Genomic DNA, 8,374 nt, shown 5'->3' with positions numbered 1-8,374 from the left:
ATACAAGAAAACTGTTAAAATTCTTCAGAAACGTCACTTTTGAAGTGTTTTCTTGTACTTTTAAGCCACTCAGATACCCTACGGGCTCGGAAAGTGCAACGAAACCATCAAATTTTAGCTAGAAACTGTATTTTTGTCGATTTTTATTGAATTTGAACTATATTTCAACGATTTTTGATGGTTCTGAGCCACCAAACACACTTAAAGCATGCAGAATCGACTCAGAATAGGAAAAGGAGTCGTTTAGGTCAATTTTATGCATTCTGGCGTTCGTAGATACAAGAAAACTGTTAAAATTCTTCAGAAACGTCACTTTTGAAGTGTTTTCTTGTACTTTTAAGCCACTCAGATACCCTACGGGCTCGGAAAGTGCAACGAAACCATCAAATTTTAGCTAGAAACTGTATTTTTGTCGATTTTTATTGAATTTGAACTATATTTCAACGATTTTTGATGGTTCTGAGCCACCAAACACACTTAAAGCATGCAGAATCGACTCAGAATAGGAAAAGGAGACGTTTAGGTCAATTTTATGCATTCTGGCGTTCGTAGATACAAGAAAACTGTTAAAATTCTTCTGAAACATCACTTTTGAAGTGTTTTCTTGTAGTTTTAAGCACATCAGAAACCCAACGGGCTCGGAAAGAGCAACGAAACCATCAAATTTTAGCTAGAAACTGTATTTTTGTCGATTTTTACTTCCCGAGCGTAAGCAAAGGAAGTATTGTAATCGGGTCCGTCGGCCGACTCTCTACTTTTACGTTTTCTCGATCTTTCATGACCCCTAGAAGACGAAGAAATAGGTCTCCCATTTCCGTCTGTCTGTCCGTCTGTCCGTCTGTCCGTCCGTCCGTCCGTCTGTCCGTCCGTCTGCCGTCCCGGATTTTTATTAGACAGATAATCTCCGAAAGTACTCGACCGATTGTTGTGAAATTTTGTACTTATATTAAGAATATCATGTAGATGGTAAAACGCTAACCAAAATTTGTCTAATCATCCCCACCACTAATGCGATGACGTCACTTCAAAATTGTACATAGTAAATGGGTTTTCAATTGTATAAAATAACATAGTCCTACACATGTAGTTTACAACTCTGAATCGACTTTTCACCCGAAACGTCCAGATTTTTGGAAAAAAAATCAAAATTATAAAACAACATTTTGAAATTTAATTTTTAATCTGCTAACCAGAATGCTTTGAAATGTTGCAGATGTTTTAAGGCTATAAAGAGCATCATAAATCTTTAGTCAAAAAATATTTGCTTATCCCCTCCAAAAACTTGATGACGTCAGCTCAAAAGTTTGCCGAAAAAATCATATCTAAAATGTACAAAATATGATGAGCCTGTACTTGTCATTTATCACTCCGTTCATATTTTTTGGATTTGCATATACAGAGTGACTCAAAAAAATTAATTAATGCGTAAATATATTTTATTGATTTAATGAGGAACTACAAAACGGAATGCTCTGACATCTTGCACATGTTTTAAGGTTATAAAGAGCATAATAAATGTTTAGTCAAAATATATTTGCTTATCCCCTCCAAAAACTTGATGACGTCAGCTCGAAAATTTGCCGAATAAATCATATCTAAAATGTACAAAATATGATCAGTCTGTACTTGTGATCTATCACTCCATTCATATTTTTTGGATTTGCATATACAGGGTGATTCAAGAAAATAAATGAAAGCGTAAATTTATTTTACTGATTTACTCAGGAACTACAAAACCGAATGCTTCGAAATCTTGAAGATATTTTAAAATTATCATAAGCATGGTAAATTTTTGATCAAAACGTGTTTGGTCGTCCCCCCTAAAAAAATTATGACGTCACCACAAAATTTTGCTGAATAAATCCTATCTAAAATGTACAAAATATGGTGAGTCTCTTCTTGTGATTTATCATTCCATTCAAATTTTTTCGATTTGCATATACAGGGTGACTCAAAAAAATTAATGAATGCGTACATTTATTTTATTGATTTAATCAGGAACTACAGAACCGAATGCTTTGAAATCTTGCAGATGTTTTAAGGTTATAAAGAGCATAATAAATTTTTAGTCAAAATATATTTGGTTATCTTCTACAAAAAACTGATGACGTCAGCTCAAAAGTTTGCCGAATAAATCGTATCTAAAATGTACAAAATATGATGAGTCTGTACTTGTGATTTATCATTCCATTCATATTTTTGGGTTTGCATATGCAGGGTGACTCAAAAAAATTAATGAAGGCGTGAATTTATTTTATCGACTTAATCAGGAATTACAAAACCGAATGCTTTGAAATCTTGGGAATATCTTAAAGTTATTATAAGCATGGTAAACTTTTGTTCAAAATGTATTTGTTCATCCCTCCTAAAAAAATTGATGACGTCACCCTGAAATTTTGCTGAATAAATCCTATCTAAAATGCAAAAAATATGATGAGTTTGTACTTGTGATTTATCATTCCATTCATATTTTTTAGATTTTCTTAAGAGGTGGTTCAAAAAAATTAATGAAGTCAATTTATTTTATTGATTAAATTAAAGGCAACACTTATTATTAGTATTACACCCCAACCAACCCAATTTGGTAGACACAAAATTTGTTAAAGGAAAAACTCGGTTGAAACATAAAGGTAGCACGCTTATTTACATCGACTTTAACATTACAGACCTGCATTTGTTTTTTTCGTTCACTTGGTTCCGCGAATGTGAAATAGACATGTTTATAATCAACCAATTGTGAATTTCACCGTCAAGAATTAAAATAAAACCCAATGTTTTATATAATAAGCGGAAGTCGAAGCAATAAAACCGATGGTCGTTTTGTTTACAGTTTCTCTGTTTGACTCTCATGCAATTATGCTGTTACGCTTGTCATCTTAAATTAAGAATGTTTATACATAAACGATTTTTAGTTGCCGTATACGTGAGTAAATTGTTTCGTTATTTTATTGATGGGAGCAGTACGGCTCAGATAGTCCCTAGCGCGGCGCAGCGATAATGCTCATGAAGCAACGCTGCCCGCAGTCACTTTGTGGATGGGTGGCCAAGATCGCCATACCTATCTGAGCGGCTCGGTGCGTCTCCCCCCTCGACACCCAATGGGTAAAAGAGGGTAAACGGATTATATATATATATATACGTCAATAATAACTTTTGGCCTCGCGCCAGATTTAGGCAACAAGTAATGGGAGTATATGAAAACCACATCCTAGCCTCAAACCTGTCATATCAGTGTTCAAATTTGTATTTATGGTTGCATCATTTACAACAACCGAATGCTTGACACGTTGTAAAGTAGGTAAATATTTGGAGTTATAGTTTAAACTGTTTTCGAGTAAAAGAAAGAAAAAGTGGTATGAATCAGTTTATTCAGAAACAATTTTTTGGAATTAAAACAGCCACATAGAGGCTGAAGAAATTAAGATAATCAAAGAGAAAAGAAAACAACTTAAAACTAGGAAAGCTTACTTCGTAGTAAGTGCAATTATATTCTATGAACATTTAATACTACTATAAAACACCAAAGTAGATTATTCATATTTCTTTTGAAGTTAGAGATTGCAATTATTAACAAAGTTGACAACGTATGGATAAAGTTAAATATATATCTTTTAGTCAAAAGAGGTGTCTGCATAATTTGTTACAGTGTGTTTGCAGGTATATTTGTACAATGCAGCAGCTGCTGCATTCACTATCCAAATGTAATGTATAAATAATGATTTGTCTGGTGTATGGTGCGGTCTTAAAATTAGGTATTTTTACTATATTTCAATTGGATAAATATTTTTACACATATTTGTAAATTCTCGTGCTTTGCCAGTTTTAGACGTTGGAATTTTAATTATTAGCGTATCGTTTTTGTCTTGAATGCCGTCATTATTTTTCAATTTATCCATTCCACATGCTCCTACAACTTCTAATAAAAAATAAACCTAAAACATAATGATTTATAGACAATGTGATTGACCTTGTTTGAGATCACCTTTAACATCGTGTACATTTAATCACGGGCTTCTGTTAAAAATTTTGGTAAGTCTTCTCTTGTAAATATATTTGATTTCTTGGCAATGTAACCTATATTTTTTGCTTGAAAACTTGGTGTACTTAGATATATCTATGCTGTTTTTTATTAACAGAGTTGACTTTAACTACGACTATGCAGCCCAAAGTGTTAAAGATTTCACAGAATTTGCTTTTTCAGCGAAATACTCGTATGCAATGAGGTGTTCTCCATATATTTTGCATGGTTGTTTCTGCGCAAAAAAAAAAAAAAATTCATACCGCTTTTCATAAACTGTGGCTGAGTTTTTAGGTAATAAATTTGATATATTATCTGCCAGTTTTTGCAAGTTCGGTCGAATGCATGTAAACTGCTTGTTATTATTGCTATCCATCTCTATTTTGCAATTGCTGCAGATCTTTCTGCAAGCAAAAATATTAAAAGTGCCGAAAAATAAGAGGTATGCTTCATACTTTCATTTAAAATGGGCATGTAAGCTAATAATCTGTTCTGTAATAATAATAAAAGCTTATTATAGGTTATGTAGATACAAGAAAATTGTTCAAATTCTTCCTTTCCGCATACTCCTACAACTTCGAATAAAAAATATACCTAAAACATTATGTTTTATAGACAATGTGATTGACCTTCTTTGAGATTACCTTTGACATTAGGTACATTAATCACGGGACTCTGTTAAAAATTTTCGTAAGTTTTCTCTTGTAAATATATTTGATTTCTGGGAAACATAACCTATATTTTTTGCTTGAGAACTTGGTGTACTTAGATTATATCTATGCTGTTTTATATTAACAGAGTTGACTTTAACAACGACTATGTAGCCCAAAATGTTGATTTCACAGAATTTTCTTTTTCAGCGAAATACTCGTATGCAAAATGAGATATTCTCCATATAATGTTTTCCATGGTTGTTTCTGCACCGAACAAAAACTTATTACAGGTTATGTGGATACACATTGTTCGCTGCCATAGAATGTCGCTGCACTTCAAGAAATCCGCTGTTGCCATGCAAGGTTGCGACGTTGCGAGATTACGCGCAAATTTAGTTAATAAATTATATTTATAAAATTAATAAACCGGATGTGTTTCTAATAACTAATAAAAAGGGTTATCAAAGAGTATAGAATTACTGCTAAACCGAAAAACAATTTATAACCTTGTAAAATGTAATTGTGGAGGTAGATAATACTAATATGACAACACCGCATTTAATTTCTGTGCCGATTTTTGAACATAGAAAAAGCACATTACTGCGCGATTTCGAAAAAAGAAACATTACTATTTTTTAGCAGCTTTTAACCTCTCTTTTTATATTTCTCCAAGAAAGGCGTACATGTCAATTTTAAAATACCAGTTTAAGTTGGAGTAAGAAATTTACTTTTATGGTTGTGTGTACAGGCACTTCTACAATTAGCAGTACAAGTTTTTGTTAATCTCTTAAATTATTTTTCTACTTATGGAGCCAATCTGGATATTTGCTTAAGGGTGTGCTTTAAATTTTAGGAATTAATATCTTGGAACGTCATGCATCGTTTCCATACATTTTTGAGCTTCTGTTTTATTTTCTAATCACTTGGAATTTCATTTCCAAAAACAAAAATTGTACTTGAAATGATAGATATGAAGCTCATTATTCCGAAACATGTAATTATAAGATCAAATGTTACTATGCATGAAATGTATTATTTGATATAAAGTAACTTTTGATATCGCATTCTTTAGATTTTTTTCATGGGTACTTTACAGTTAATAGTATCACCATGAAATTGTTTCTTAGATTTGTTTTTCTTTCTTCCGGTATTTGAATCACAATTTGATAATCTTAAAACAACGACAATTAATTTAACTTTAGCTTGAGTTGTGAACCTGAAAGTTGTTTTGTATGAATTTGTGTGACAAAAGTGTACTAAAGATGAAAATAATTACTTATACTCTTTTATAATCATTAATTACATTTGTAGCAATTTTTGGCCTCTCGTATTTTATATTATTTTATCCAAGAAACAAGCGAAATTTGAAAAACCAGTTTAATATTTTAATGGAGCAGTAATTATGAACCCAAATGTTGCTATGGATAAAAACTATTATTTGATTTAAATTAACTTTTGGAATCACAGTCTTTGGATTTTTTTCGTAGATACTCCACAGTAAACAACATAATTATAAATCTGTCCCTTTGATTTATTAATTTCTCAATCCGCCGATATTTGAAAGACGATTTGGTATTCTTAAAACAAGGGTTACTAATTTAATGTCCCCTTGGACTGTGAGCCTGAAAGTTGTTTTGTATGAATCCATATGGGGTCAAAGTGTACTAAAGATGAAAAGAATGACTTCGTTTATAGCAACTTTTGGCCTCTCGTGTTTAATATTTCTCCAAGAATGTTTTTAATTTTGTAAGATATTGGGCCAATAAAACATACACAGACAACATTATTTGCAATTCTTCCAACCACCTATGGATTCATAAAATATCAACTTTTGCATCTTTAATTGAAATATTGTTCAATTCTAATCTAAACCATGAAAACTATAATAAAGAACTTCAGTCCATAAAACAAATTGCAATAAATAATGACTTTAAAGTAAAATTAATCCACAATCTAATTGACAAAATAAGATACAAAATTAAAAAAAAAACAATGTTGCTCGTTGTTCAAAACGGACCATGATACTAAGGAAGACATAGGTAGATATTATTTTCTGGATTTTATTGAAACATTATCTTACAAAATTAAAAACATACTAAATAGAGTGAATAAAAATGTTAATATTTCATTTATAAAAATTAATTCAACCAGAAATCAGTTACTGAACAACAAAGATAAAATTACTTAACTAGATAAAGCCGGAGTCTATCAATTACAATTTGAATGTTGAGATTGTGCCTTAAATTTTACGAATCCATATCTTGAAATAATACACCTCATGAATTTCACCGGCTTGTGTTGAAATTTCGGGTTTCCAATTTTAAATTTATTAATCTAGTACTTCGTTCCAAAAACAAAATTGTGCCCGGAATGATGGGTTAATTACCTGTTTTCACATATACGAAGCGCACGAGTCCGAAAGTTACCTAACATGCAATTATGAGGCTAAATGTTGCTATGGATGAAAACTATTATTTGACTTAAAGTAACTTTTGGCATCACAGTCTTTAGATCTTTTTTCATAGGTATTTTACACTTAACAACATCATTATGAATTTATTTCTTAGATTTATTTCTCAATCCACCAATATTTGTCTTAACCTCATTGAAAATGTTTCGTCTTATGGAAAAAATCTGAATCTTTACACTTGGGGGTGTGCCTGAATATATAGCATCGAATATTGCCTCACATGAATTTTACTGCCTCGATTTGACCAAATTTTGGGTTTCCGATTTTAGATTTAATCATGTTCCTAGTACTTTAAGATATGTTAGCACATGAGTCCGAAATTATGAGGCCAAAAGTTTCTATGGATGAAAGCCATTATTTGATTTAAAGTAACTTTTGGCATCACAATCTTTAGATTTTTTTAATAGTTACTTCACAATTAATAACACAATTATGACTTTTTCTTTTAGGTTTATTTCTCTTATCTGTTATTAAAATAACTGCTATTAAGTTAATTTTAGCTTGGGTTGTAAGTTTGAAAGTTGTTTTCTACGATTCTGTGAGGCCAAAGTCTACAAAAGAAGAAAGTAATTTTAGGTTAGATGGTTAAACATTCAGCCAATTATTTGTTTTTATTTATACTACTTAAAAAATTTAAATTATCACTTTAACTTTGAATAAAAAAATATTTTTATGAATGAGTCTACAGATACTTCTACCATTCACAGTCTAATTTTGTCTTAACTTCATACAAAATGTTTCGTATTATTGAAAAAATCTGAATCTTTACACTTGGGGGTGTGCCTGATTATATAGCACCGAATATTGATTCACATGAATTTTACTGCCTCGATTTGTCCAAATTTTGGGTCTCCGATTTTAGATTTATTCATGTACCTTGTACTTTAATGTATGTTAGCACATGAGTCCGAAAGTTATTCGTCATGTAATTATGAGGCCAAAAGTTTCTATGGATGAAAGCCATTATTTGATTTAAAGTAACTTTTGGCATCACAATCTTTAGATTTTTTTAATAGTTACTTCAAAATTAATAACACAATTATGACTTTTTCTTGTAGGTTTATTTCTCTTATTTGTCATTAAAATAACTGCTATTAAGTTAATTTTAGCTTGGGTTGTAAGTTTGAAAGTTGTTCTCTACGATTCTGTGAGGCCAAAGTCTACAAAAGATGAAAATAATTTTAGGTTAGATAGTTCAACATTCAGCCAATTATTTATTTTTATTTATACTAT

The 8,374-nt window shown here is 31.1% G+C and overlaps 1 long non-coding RNA gene across 2 annotated transcripts; it reads right to left on the bottom strand.

The window, feature by feature from the left end:
* Window positions 1-3,351: 3,351 nt before the first annotated feature.
* On the bottom strand, window positions 3,352-6,788 carry LOC135125491 (uncharacterized). 2 transcript variants are annotated; one of them, XR_010279890.1, is made up of 4 exons: window positions 4,663-6,785; window positions 4,474-4,612; window positions 3,983-4,422; window positions 3,352-3,932 (listed from the first exon to the last, which is right to left on the bottom strand). It is a non-coding gene; the product is annotated as an uncharacterized LOC135125491 (long non-coding RNA). The 2 variants fall into 2 exon arrangements; XR_010279889.1 differs by having other exon boundaries at window positions 3,983-4,612; window positions 4,663-6,788.
* Between the last annotated feature and the right edge of the window lie 1,586 nt (window positions 6,789-8,374).

This window comes from Zophobas morio, unplaced genomic scaffold (assembly GCF_036711695.1).
Source record: "Zophobas morio isolate AGI-343-1 ecotype UQ-CSIRO unplaced genomic scaffold, CSIRO_AGI_Zmor_V1 ptg000008l, whole genome shotgun sequence".
NCBI lineage: Eukaryota > Metazoa > Arthropoda > Insecta > Coleoptera > Tenebrionidae > Zophobas > Zophobas morio.
The sequence above is the reverse complement of the archived record's forward strand: the minus strand, read 5'-3'. Positions and strand labels throughout refer to the sequence as shown.